At 45.1% G+C, this 10,713-nt stretch overlaps 1 long non-coding RNA gene and 1 pseudogene across 1 annotated transcript in view; one reads left to right on the top strand and one right to left on the bottom strand.

Annotated features, from left to right (window-relative positions):
* The window catches only part of LOC139076745 (uncharacterized), a 145,356-nt gene that overhangs the window by 20,465 nt on the left and 114,178 nt on the right, over nucleotides 1-10,713 (bottom strand). The window lies entirely within an intron of this gene.
* The window catches only part of LOC139076743 (serine/threonine-protein kinase MARK2 pseudogene), a 76,263-nt pseudogene continuing 66,567 nt past the window's right edge, over nucleotides 1,018-10,713 (top strand).

Here is a 10,713-nt window from a genome sequence, read left to right as displayed (position 1 = left end):
TTTCCCTATTTCCTGTATTTTGCGCCACTCCAAACATGATTTTGAGATCTCCTGATTTCATAACAAATGCCAGGCCCAAGTGGTGCTGTTGTCAGCTGAGAATACTGTGTCAATAACGGATCAGGATGGGAGCCTGTTTCTTTTTCTCCCTCCGTCACTCTCATTTCTTTGTTGGCGGGGGGCGGAGGCTGGGACTACTGCTCACCCTGTTGTAAAGCTGCTGAACAAGGTTGGTGTAGGTGCTGCCTTTGACTTTGGTTACTGTTACCAGGCCGGCCACTTTGGTCACTGGTGTTTCTGAGGGGCCTGCCCCATATCCAGCACTTGGTCATTGATTGATTGATTGATTGATCGATCGATTGAGGAAGATCAGCCCTGAGCTAACATCTGCTGCCAATCCTCCTCCTTTTGCTGAGGAAGACTGGCCCTGAGCTAACATCTCTGCCCATCTTCCTCTACTTTATATGTGGGATGCCTACCACAGCATGGCTTTTTGCCCAGCGGTGCCATGGCCGCACCCGGGATCTGAACCGGTGAACCCTGAGCCGCCAAAGCGGAACGTGTGCACTTAACCGCTGTGCCACTGGGCCGGCCCAGCACTTGGTCTTTTAGAAAACTGAGAGTGAGGCAGTAAGCCACTTACTCTGCCTGCAGTGATTCAGACAAAGAGTGGTGGTAGGGTCTTAGAGGGAAGCAAAATTTAAGCTAGAAATAAATATGCTTGCTAAAGCAGAGGATTGCTTTCCTGACTGGTGCACTTACAAGCTGGAAAATTGTGAAAACTATCAACCCACCAACTGTGTAGCTCATTGGCTTCTTGTTTTGGGCTTCAGTGTTCTTCCTGATAAAAATAATAATTAGGTTATTCTGCTGTGGTTGCCAAGCGTTCATGCTTCTCACTCCACTTGTGATTGTAAAGGATTCTACAACGTGAACTGCTTTGTCGGTGATTTACTGTTTCATAACATTTGAGTGTTATGTTATCTGTGCTGATTGTCGTTTTCTTCTCTTACTTTTCAGAATGGACTGCTGAATTCTGAAGTATTTCAGACCCAGTAGTAGAACATCGCTCTGCCACTCACTCCTTTATCTCCTACTAGTTATTTAAATTGGACTTTTAATATCCTCCCAGCTGCTCTTCAGACACACGTGGTGCATTGTTGCCATTCCACGGATTGCATCTTTGAAACACAGGCTCTTAGTAACCTTCAGCAAACAAAGAGGCCACCTCCTGGATACGTTTACCGGGGCCTGTCACCCTGACTGCCCTCTAGCTTTTGCTGCATCTGGATTTGAATTCCACCATGGAGCTGCGCATGGAGTCCTGCCTGGCACAGATGTTGCAGAAGGATGTGGGGAAACGACTGCAGGTTGGCCAAGAACTCATAGACTATTTTTCAGACAAGCAGAAGTCTGCTGACCTTGAGCATGACCAGACTATGTTAGATAAGCTTGTGGATGGACTCGCTACCTCGTGGGTGAACTCTAGCAATTACAAGGTAAGCTGTGCTATACCAGGCACTCTTAGAAGTGGCCAGGCTGCCTTGGTGAATCAAAATTGGGCCTTAGGAAAAAATCCTTTGTGAGCAGTGAACATGATTCCTTGGCTTCCAATAAGACACTCAGTCAGGTTGTGGCTTTTGGGCATTTCATTCTAGAGCTAGTAGAGTTTTCTTTGATTTTTGTTGGAAATCAAAAAAGCCTTATCCTTTAGCACTTTGAGAGAAGGCTAACTGAACAGATAGAGAGAGGCTTTTATGTTGGAAAGTTTACAAGCACTTGCAGCCTTGAAGTTAAAGTGAATATTGTGTCTTACAGCAATGGGTCATGAGACCTCGGTGAGTGGCCCTCCGTGTAAATAACAAATGTCTTCACTGATTTTCTCTGGGGGATGGAATTGGCAATAGGTTGTGGAACGTTTTACCTTCAGGTCACTGGTTTGAAGTTGGCCCAGGTGCCTGGCTAGAAATAGTCTGAGTTGCCAAGGATTCTCCTGTGACCTGTGTGTAATGGCCTGGAGGATGTCCTTCAGGTTCTGAAGATCAGGGCTCTTAATGCGGCCTTGGTGGGTGGGAGGGGGCAGCAGGGTCCCATGACCCACGTGAGTTGTGAGGGGTGCCCATATTCCCATTCAAGGACTGAATTTTCATGAATGAAACTGGGCAGGACTTGAAGTGCTGCAGAGGTGTCGTTCTCCTTGCCTGCCGCCCCCCCATACTGTCTTTCAGTTTGCCAAGAGGTGGCCCCTTTAGATCAAGGTTGAGCTGGAAGAAAGAGTGGGAACTTTGTATAACTGCTACTAGGTGCCATAGACGTTGTGAAAGGGGCTCACAGGAACAGAATCTTTCGTAGTTTTTTATTGACCCAGTCTTCTGAGATTGATTTGCACTTGGAAACTGGTGCCTACCAGATTCCTTTGTTTGTTCTGATTTAGACTCTGCTTTCCAAATACTTAAGCCTCCATCTCGTCTAAGGGTCAGCAGGCCTTATACTTGTTAATGATGTTACCGAGGACCCTAATATTTCACTTACAACTGGGTATAAAATTTATCCTGTCTTTGGAAGCTGAGCTTAGAATTTTACTGATTCATCTGTTTATTCATTTAGCTGAAGTTAGCAAGTGCTTCTTATGTGCTCAGCACTGGTGCTGGATGGTGGGAGTGTTACAGAAATGAGAGGTGATAGTCGAATCGATACGTTTTTGAGGTCTGTGACACACCTTGTCTGTGTTTAAATCACGGCTCCACCACTCTTTCTGTGTGCATATTAGGATGCTTCTGGCTGAAAGTGCCTGAAAACTGACTCAAAGTTTCTATAAGGAGGTTGAGTAATTCCCATTAAGAATTTAAGAAGGCTGCAGTAAAGGCAGTGTCCAGGGAAGAAGAGTGTCCGTGTGTCTTTTACTTGAGAGGAAACCTTGCTCAGAAGCTTGCCGGCAGACTTTCACATCACAGTGGCCAGAATGGCTTTGCTTGCCCACCCCGGCATCACTGGGAAATTGACGGTGTCCATGATTGCTTTCAACCGTCATGCTTAACCTCCTGGCCTTAAGATCGGGTCCACCCTCCACTGAATGAAGCATCTGGTGTGAAGGAGGGGGAAATGCTTGACCAATGTCTGACTCCTGTTAGGAAGGAGGTTAGGGACAGGACTGAGGTAACACGCATGTTAAATAAGTAACCTACGGAGTGTGTTAGACTGCGTGAGCTTTCTTAACCTCTCCAAGCTTTAGTTTCCTCATCTGTAATGTTGGGCTATTCAAGTTATTATAAGCACTCAATGAAAGAGTGTGTATAAAGCTATCACACGCTTGCCACCCAATAAGCATTCAGACATCAGCAGTCGCTGTCAAGGCTTGCTTCCTGTCTTGAAGGAGCTGGTAGTCTGGAGGTGGGCAGTGACAAATAAGCAAATGATTATAATATAGTATCATGCGCAATCATAGAGAGACAGAATTGGGTGGGAAGACAGAAGAAGAAAGTAGTAACACTGCCTGGAGGAATCCAGGGTTTTCAGGATTGGATAGTTTTTCCAGAATAGCATTTGCAGGGTCACAAAGGAGTGAAAGATTAAGACTTGACCCTTTGTGACATAATTTCTAAGAAAGACAGCTTGGTGCAAAGGAAAGACGGCGTTTGCTCCCCACTTGCATGTAATCACAGACAAGTCACTTTACCTGTCTGTGCAGTGCAGCTGTTTGACTGGGTACACTCTCGGGAGGCCTCAGGCCCTCTTATCTTAGGTGACTTCATGCAGATGGCTTTGCGGTCAGGGCCCTGTCTTATGGTTCTAACTGTACACACTGCTGGCCCCCGCCACCCCCTCTTGTTTATGAGCTCTTTAAGTGTGGTGACAGCGTGCCTCATTCACACCTGGAGCCCACAGCCTGGACCATAGTAGGAGCTCAACGAGTACTGGTGACACGAGTGAACCCAGGTGTTTAGCGAGGCTGCTCCACAGGCATTCCCAGTAGCTTTACCAAAATCTGAAAACGTTTCTTTTAGTTCCCCCTCGCTTTTTTTTTTTCTTGATGATTGATCAAGATTTCTCATTCAGAGCCTGAGGTACATTTTAGGTTTTGTTTGACATGTTTGTATGTTATGGATTGAAAGGATTTGCTTTATGTTAAACAAATGTTGAAGCTTGGCTTCTTGAAATTTTTTGGTTTTAATTAAGCACTGAAAAGAGGAGAGAAGGGAAGTAATTTTCACCTTCCAAAACAATGGTATTTGGGTGTCGTTATTCCTTCTGTTAACAGGGAACGTAGATAAATGCCAGCCCAGTGTCTTATTTAGAAAAATAGTTGGGTGGAGCTTGAATTAGTTTACATTTGAGTGTTAACGTGGTCGACAAATCTATTTGGTACTAATTGCAGTTTAGTAGCTACCATTTATTGCCTGCTTACTATGTGTTAGGGATTTTATCTGTCTTATCTCATTGAATCTTCACAACAGCCCTGCAGGATAGATGGTGGCATCCTGATTTTATACATGAGGTAACTGAAATTACCCAGAATTAGGAGGAGATTTCTGCTCGTGGTTATGGAACTGGGATGTAAATGTAGGTCTCTTTGATTTCCTAGCCAGTGCTCCTTTCATAAGAACAGGGGTCCACAAACTTCCTTAAAGGCCACATAATAAATACATTAGGCTTGATGGACCGGCTGGTCTTCTTGCAAATATTCAACTCATTTGGGCCATTATAGTGCAAAAGCAGCCACACACAAGAAGCAAATGAACTGGATGCTGTGTTCCACTAAGACTAATTTACAGGAACAGGCGGAGGGCCAGTGAGGGCCGTACTTTGTCAGCCCTGAACCCAAACACTGAGCACCTGCTGTGTGTAAACACTTTTTCTTCAGTGCTGGGAACCATTCATGATTCCTCCAGGAGAAGCGTCAGGCTGGTAATTTGCATATAATTTGGGGATGGGAGTTAAACAGAGCACAGTTTGTTTTTGGAGCATTTTATATGATATTTCAGGAAAACGTGCCTTTTTTAGCTCTTTCGCTGAGACTCCTGTTAGGATCAGTATGCATTCTCCTGGAGCCACTGGTACCTGCTGTGACCTGGCTTTAGACTTTCTCGGGTAATAGATGTCATCCTGGGGGTTGAGTATTTGGTTATTTAAATAATGCCCTCACACAGCCAGAACACCGCAGGGCTGCCCGTGCGGGTGCTGTTCAACCCGCCAGGACTCACTGGGTTCTGTGTTGTCACAGTGACCATGGGTGGCGTGGAGGGAGATGGGAGACTTGTTTATGAGGCTTCTTTTCTGGACTACTCAGACATTAAAAATGAAAACAACAACCAAACAGTTTGAAAACGGCTGCCCTCGTGGATCTGGTCTCCTCTTCCTGTTTTCCTTGATTAAAACTTGAAGAAAGAGAAGGATGGTGGGGTAGCTTCTGCACGTACCTCCAGCTACTGTTGTTTTCTTCCCTCCTCCCTCTTGAGGTGAGAAGGGATGAAAGGTAAGAGTGGTCTGACCTGGAGAGGCTGCCTGGGCGGCCTGGAGGGGCTGAGGGAGACCCGTGCTGCGCAGGTTTCCCACTTGATCTCGACAACTTTTATCCTGCCGAACAGCGCGGTACTGGGCGGCCGCACGGAGCCGCACGGGGTCGGCTCTTCCTCTTCCAGTGGGCTCGGTGGAAACACAGCATCCTGGGGGGACCGGGTGCTTTTTGTGAGGAGAGGCCCACAGTCCTGTCTTCGCAGCTCCCAAATCCCAACAGCTCTGAAAAGCTAGTGTTTTTTGTTTGTTGTTTGACCTGAAGTGAACTAACATGAGCCTCCTTACAGTCTTTATTTACTTGCTTAGGGGATGTTTTGCTGCAAAAATATTAATATGTTCGATTGTGGGTTGCTGCCCCAGATTCTGTTTGAGGGGATATATATTTATTTATGTATATAAAACTGTGTGTACTATTTTACCTTTCTAAACCCTGAAAAATTGTGTATTCCAGAACCCCTCTGGCCTCCAGAGTTTTGGATAAGCGATTGTGGACCTGTATTTAATGTTGTAGAATAATAATGAAAGCCCATGGTTATGGGACCGTTACCATGTACCAGAAGTTGTGCTAAATGTGTGTTCATTTTTGACTTACAATTGCCGTATGAGGTAGATATTGTTACCTTCATTTTATAGATGAGGAGACTTATGAACAAATAAATCAAGTAACTTGTTGAAGGTGACAGAGCCAGTAATTAAGGTTTCTGAGATTTGAATCCAGGCGTTTAGGCAACAGTGGAAGTTAATTAAATGCTTGCGATGTGCCAGATACTGCCCTGGGGGCTGGGCGTCCAGTGGGGAAGACAGGCCTGGTCCCTGCCCTCACAGTGCGTGCGTGGCCAGTGGGCAGCCAGTCTAGCTCTGTCTCCATCTCCTGTGTGTGGACTTCATCCCTGTGCACTGCTGTCTGAAGGCCCGTGCCGTGCTGCCTTGTATTTGAAATGTGTAGGTTCCCTAGTGACCTAGGGTTTCCTTTGTCCCTGCCCTAGCAGTCTTTATGGTCCAAGTGGGGGACAGGTAAGGCAGATGAGGGCAGTGCCCAATGGTGGATGGAAATAACTGGCTGTCCAGTTGCATCATTGGAGCGTCTGTCAGTGCTGTAGTGTGAACAACAAAAGCGCCAGGGTGTGCTTCGTCGGAGAGGTAGAATTAAATAGGGCCGGGAAGAATCAGGAGGAGTGAGCTGCACAGGTTCAGAGGAGCCTCTCTGCCTTTCTTGCTCCTCCCTTTCTGGGCAGCGCTATCTCTGCGGGGCTGTAGAAGATCTCGTCTCTCCTTAAGCTTCTTTACAGAGCACAGTGTTACTCCTGCCCTGGATCAGGTGCCGTTTGGGTCGTGAGGGGAGGGTGTTGACAGATCTGGGAGGTTCCTCTTGGTTCCCTTGCCTGTCTGCAAAACCTTGGCTTTCAGTGAGGTTTTTATTTTCCCCCTTGTGTCCTTGAGAGGAGAGCCAGAAAAGATGATTGGATTCAGATTAAGTGGCTCCTGTTTCTTTTTCTGGCCGACTGCTCCGTGCTGCCATCAAGTGATAAATCCCCTCAGAGGCTGTTCATTTTCCCCAGGTTTTCCCTGCAGTGGTGTTCTGTCGGTTGCAAGAGGTGAATTTCTCTGGGTGTAGTTTAAGAAGACAGGTGCCTCTGTTGTAAGTAGAAAAGGTACAGTGAGCAGTGTTAAGCAAAAGCAAAAAAACCTCAGGAAAAGTTATTTCAAGAAAATTTATGTGGATTGTCGAGTAAAAATGGTGTCCTTGATGTATGTAATTAATGGAATTTCTTCCGAAATACGTGTGTATGTATATGTGGGGGCAGCAAAATATATTGGCAATAATTCAGATTTGAATATGAACAGTGTGGATTCCTGTCCTGGCACTGCCACTTAGATTTTTGAGCAGGTACCTTTCCTCATCTGTAAAATGGGTCATGGTGTCTACTAGAAAGCGTTGTTATGAGGATGCAGTGAGCCAGTACATAAGGTGCCAGTAGCGCTTAGTACGTAGCCTGTGGTCAGTAAAAGGAAGATGATGAAGATATTCTGTAGTTGTTGGGCCAGATGATAACGAGATCTGTAGGAAGGTAACTTTTATGTGGGAGCGAGGTTGCGTGCCTTCCTGGAGTTGTTGTCAGCTATGCCCTGGAGCAGAGGCCTCAGATCTTTTGTAATAAGATGAATCCTTGAGCTGTGCACTGTTGACAATAAAGAGCAGAGCAGCAGCTGGCCGAGAGTTTCTAAGGGTGAGCTTAAAACCTCCTGGTAAAAGCCAGTCCATTGATCGAGGACCCCAGCTTTAGGAGGATTTCATTTATTCTTTTTATTTTTAACATTTACTTCATCTTGTTTCAGAAAGCTAAAATTTAAATAAGGATACATACAATAGGAGAAGTCATAAATTGAATGTCAAAGCAAAAAGAAAAAGGAACAGCTGGGGTGAGGACATGGCGCCAACAGTGAGGCTGATGAGTACAGGAGAGCTGGCGTTTCCTAATAGCTAACATTCTGGAGCACTCGTTATGTGCCAGAAACCGTGAAGTGCTTCGCGTGTTTCCTCATGACGTGGTCCTGTGTGAGGAGCCCTGGGATTATTCCCATCCCTCCGCTGGGGAGGCCGCCTGAGAGAGGTGAAGGAGCTTGCCCAAGGCCACGTGAGTAGCGAGTGTAAGAGGCAGGATTTTAACCTGGAGAGTCTGACTCCAGAGCCCACATCTGAATCCACATGCGATGTTACTTTCTTTATAATGTTGCAGCAATATTAAGAGTTTATTTATTGGGGCATAAAGAAAAGAGTGTAAGGTAATCCCCCCCACTTACCAGTGATTGCTTGAGGAGACTCGGTGCTGAGTGAGAGAGAAGCACTCATTTTGTACTTAATAAAAAACCAAAAATATTTAAGATCAGTGTATTTAAAACAGTTCTTTGACTGATCCTAGTAGAATCATGACCATATGTACTTTTAAACTCCTTATTTTGGACGATATTTAGATCAACAAGAAGGTTTTAAAAACACTACCAAGAATTTTCACACATGTTTCATGCAGACCCCAGTGTTAATACTTCATCACGTTTGTTTTATCCTTCTCTCTCTGTGTGTATTATCATCAGCTGTGAGCTGTTTGAGAGTGTTGCGGACACAGTGGTCCGTTGCTCCTAAATACTCGTGGATTTCCTAAAAACCAGGACATTCACCTGTGTACTCTTAGTACAGTCATCTAAATCAGTGTTAGGATTGATAGAGTGCGAATACCTGATCTGATTCTTACTCACATTTCACCTGTTGTCCTACTAATGTCCTTTATAGCAAAAGAAAAAACAGTTTTCTGGTCCACGATCCAACCCCTGATCACAGGTTGCATGCGGTTCTCATCTGTATGGTCTCCTTTGATCTGGAGGAGCTCATCATCGGTCTTTACTTATCTTTCTTGACTTACTACTTTGGGAGAGTACAGGCCATTATTTTGTATAGTCCTTCAATTTGAGCTTGTTTGATGTTTCTCATGATTAGATTAAGGTTGTGCGTTTTTTGGCTGAATACCTGGGAAGGGATGTTGTGTCCTCAGTGCATTGAATCGGGAGGCACATGGTATCTTGGTCCTCCCTGGTGAAAGAGGTGTTTGCCAGGTTGCTTCAGAAAGTTGCTATCTTTTCCCTCAGTAATTAATAGTATCTTGTGGGGAGATTCTTTGAGAATATGTAAATATCCTCTTCTCCTCAAACTTTCACCTACTTGTTTTAGCATGATTTGTGCCTAAAATACTTACTATATTGGCTGGCAAAGGGTGATATTCTGATTCTGTCATTTCTTCCTCATTTATTAGTTGGCTTCATATATTTTTGAGATGTATATTTTATGTCTATTTGTATAGCAGGAGTTAAGTGTATATTTTGATAGTTATCCGAACAAGGAGCTACTCTGAAGAAAGAAAAAAGTTTTTAAAATTAGAGTTATTTAGGTACATTTATATTCATAAAGAATTTCAGGCAACCTAATAATTTGCAAACATTAATAAAATAATGTGATGAAGTGTGGTTCAGGCTCTGGGCTTCCTAGCAACCAAATTAGAAATGGAGAGATGACCAGCTGTAAGTTTTTATAACTATTGTGAAAGGGACGTAGGCAAAGATTAGCAAAATGTCTTCCTGGATTTAGCAGGATATTAAAGGACACTTTGCAGGAGGGGAAAAAAGCAGAGTGTGGAAAACAGATGAAACAGAAGACAGCACTGAGTGAGGTCCAGGTTATTCAGCTGTGCTGTTCCTGTATACAGAATCCACCAACTCGAGCTTTGGACTAGGGGAAATTGTCAGACGGGGTCTGGGTTGAAAAGAAAACCAAGAGCTGGTAGACCCCACTGAGTTATCTGTCTTTGAACAGATTAAGTAGAGGTCTGTGACAAGGACCAGGGCAAAGAATCCAGAGAAATTGGATAAAAATGGCTTGACATATAGAATGGGAGACCAGTCAGCCTGGAGGAATTTATCTGGCTACAGCAGCTTTTTACCTGGGCTTTTGGGTAGGGGCGAAGACGGCTGTTGACTGTGGACCAAATGGATGGGATTACAGATGAGGAAGTGCTTTGTGCCGGGCTCGTTGACTGGTGGGAATCTGTTTAGTCATCCTTAAAGGTTTTGTGGAGGAGACAGCCTGTAGGTCTCTTTTGGTTGAGGGAAGAGAGATGGCTCAGTGGGCTCCACAAAGGAGCATGTTGCCGGTGTCATTACTAGAGCTAATGTTTGAGGTAAGCCGGCTGCTCGTACAGCAGTGAGGCTGAGCAGGATTCCCAGGTAGAGGAATCAGGGTGGGGAGTAGGACCCTGACCTGACTCACGGGGCAGTGGAGCCATTGGAGGACCCCCGGGAGAGGGGCCCCTGCAGCACCAGGTGCTGAAGATGGCCTGAGGAGTGAGGGATCGGACGAGGGTGGTGGGACTGGCACGAAGGGGAAGTGGGGGAGCAGCAGATTGGAGTAGCAGCGCCTTAGGGACGAGGACAGAGTGGGCGTTTTTGGTGTTAGTTTGGTGGTATGAAGGACTGGGATGAATTTGAGAAGTCTTCAAGATTTCAGGCTTCAGAATACGATTTATTGGCTGTGGATGGTCAAGTTCTTTTCCTGCATGATGCATTTGGTCTTTTTCTCTTTGGAGAAGACAATTTAAGAAAAAATGTGAAATAACTTTTTTTTTTATTAAGATTATGATAGTTAACAACCTT

Source organism: Equus przewalskii, chromosome 17, assembly GCF_037783145.1.
Source record: "Equus przewalskii isolate Varuska chromosome 17, EquPr2, whole genome shotgun sequence".
Taxonomy (NCBI): domain Eukaryota; kingdom Metazoa; phylum Chordata; class Mammalia; order Perissodactyla; family Equidae; genus Equus; species Equus przewalskii.
Note: the sequence above shows the minus strand (reverse complement) of the source record. Positions and strands in the feature narration are given on the sequence as shown.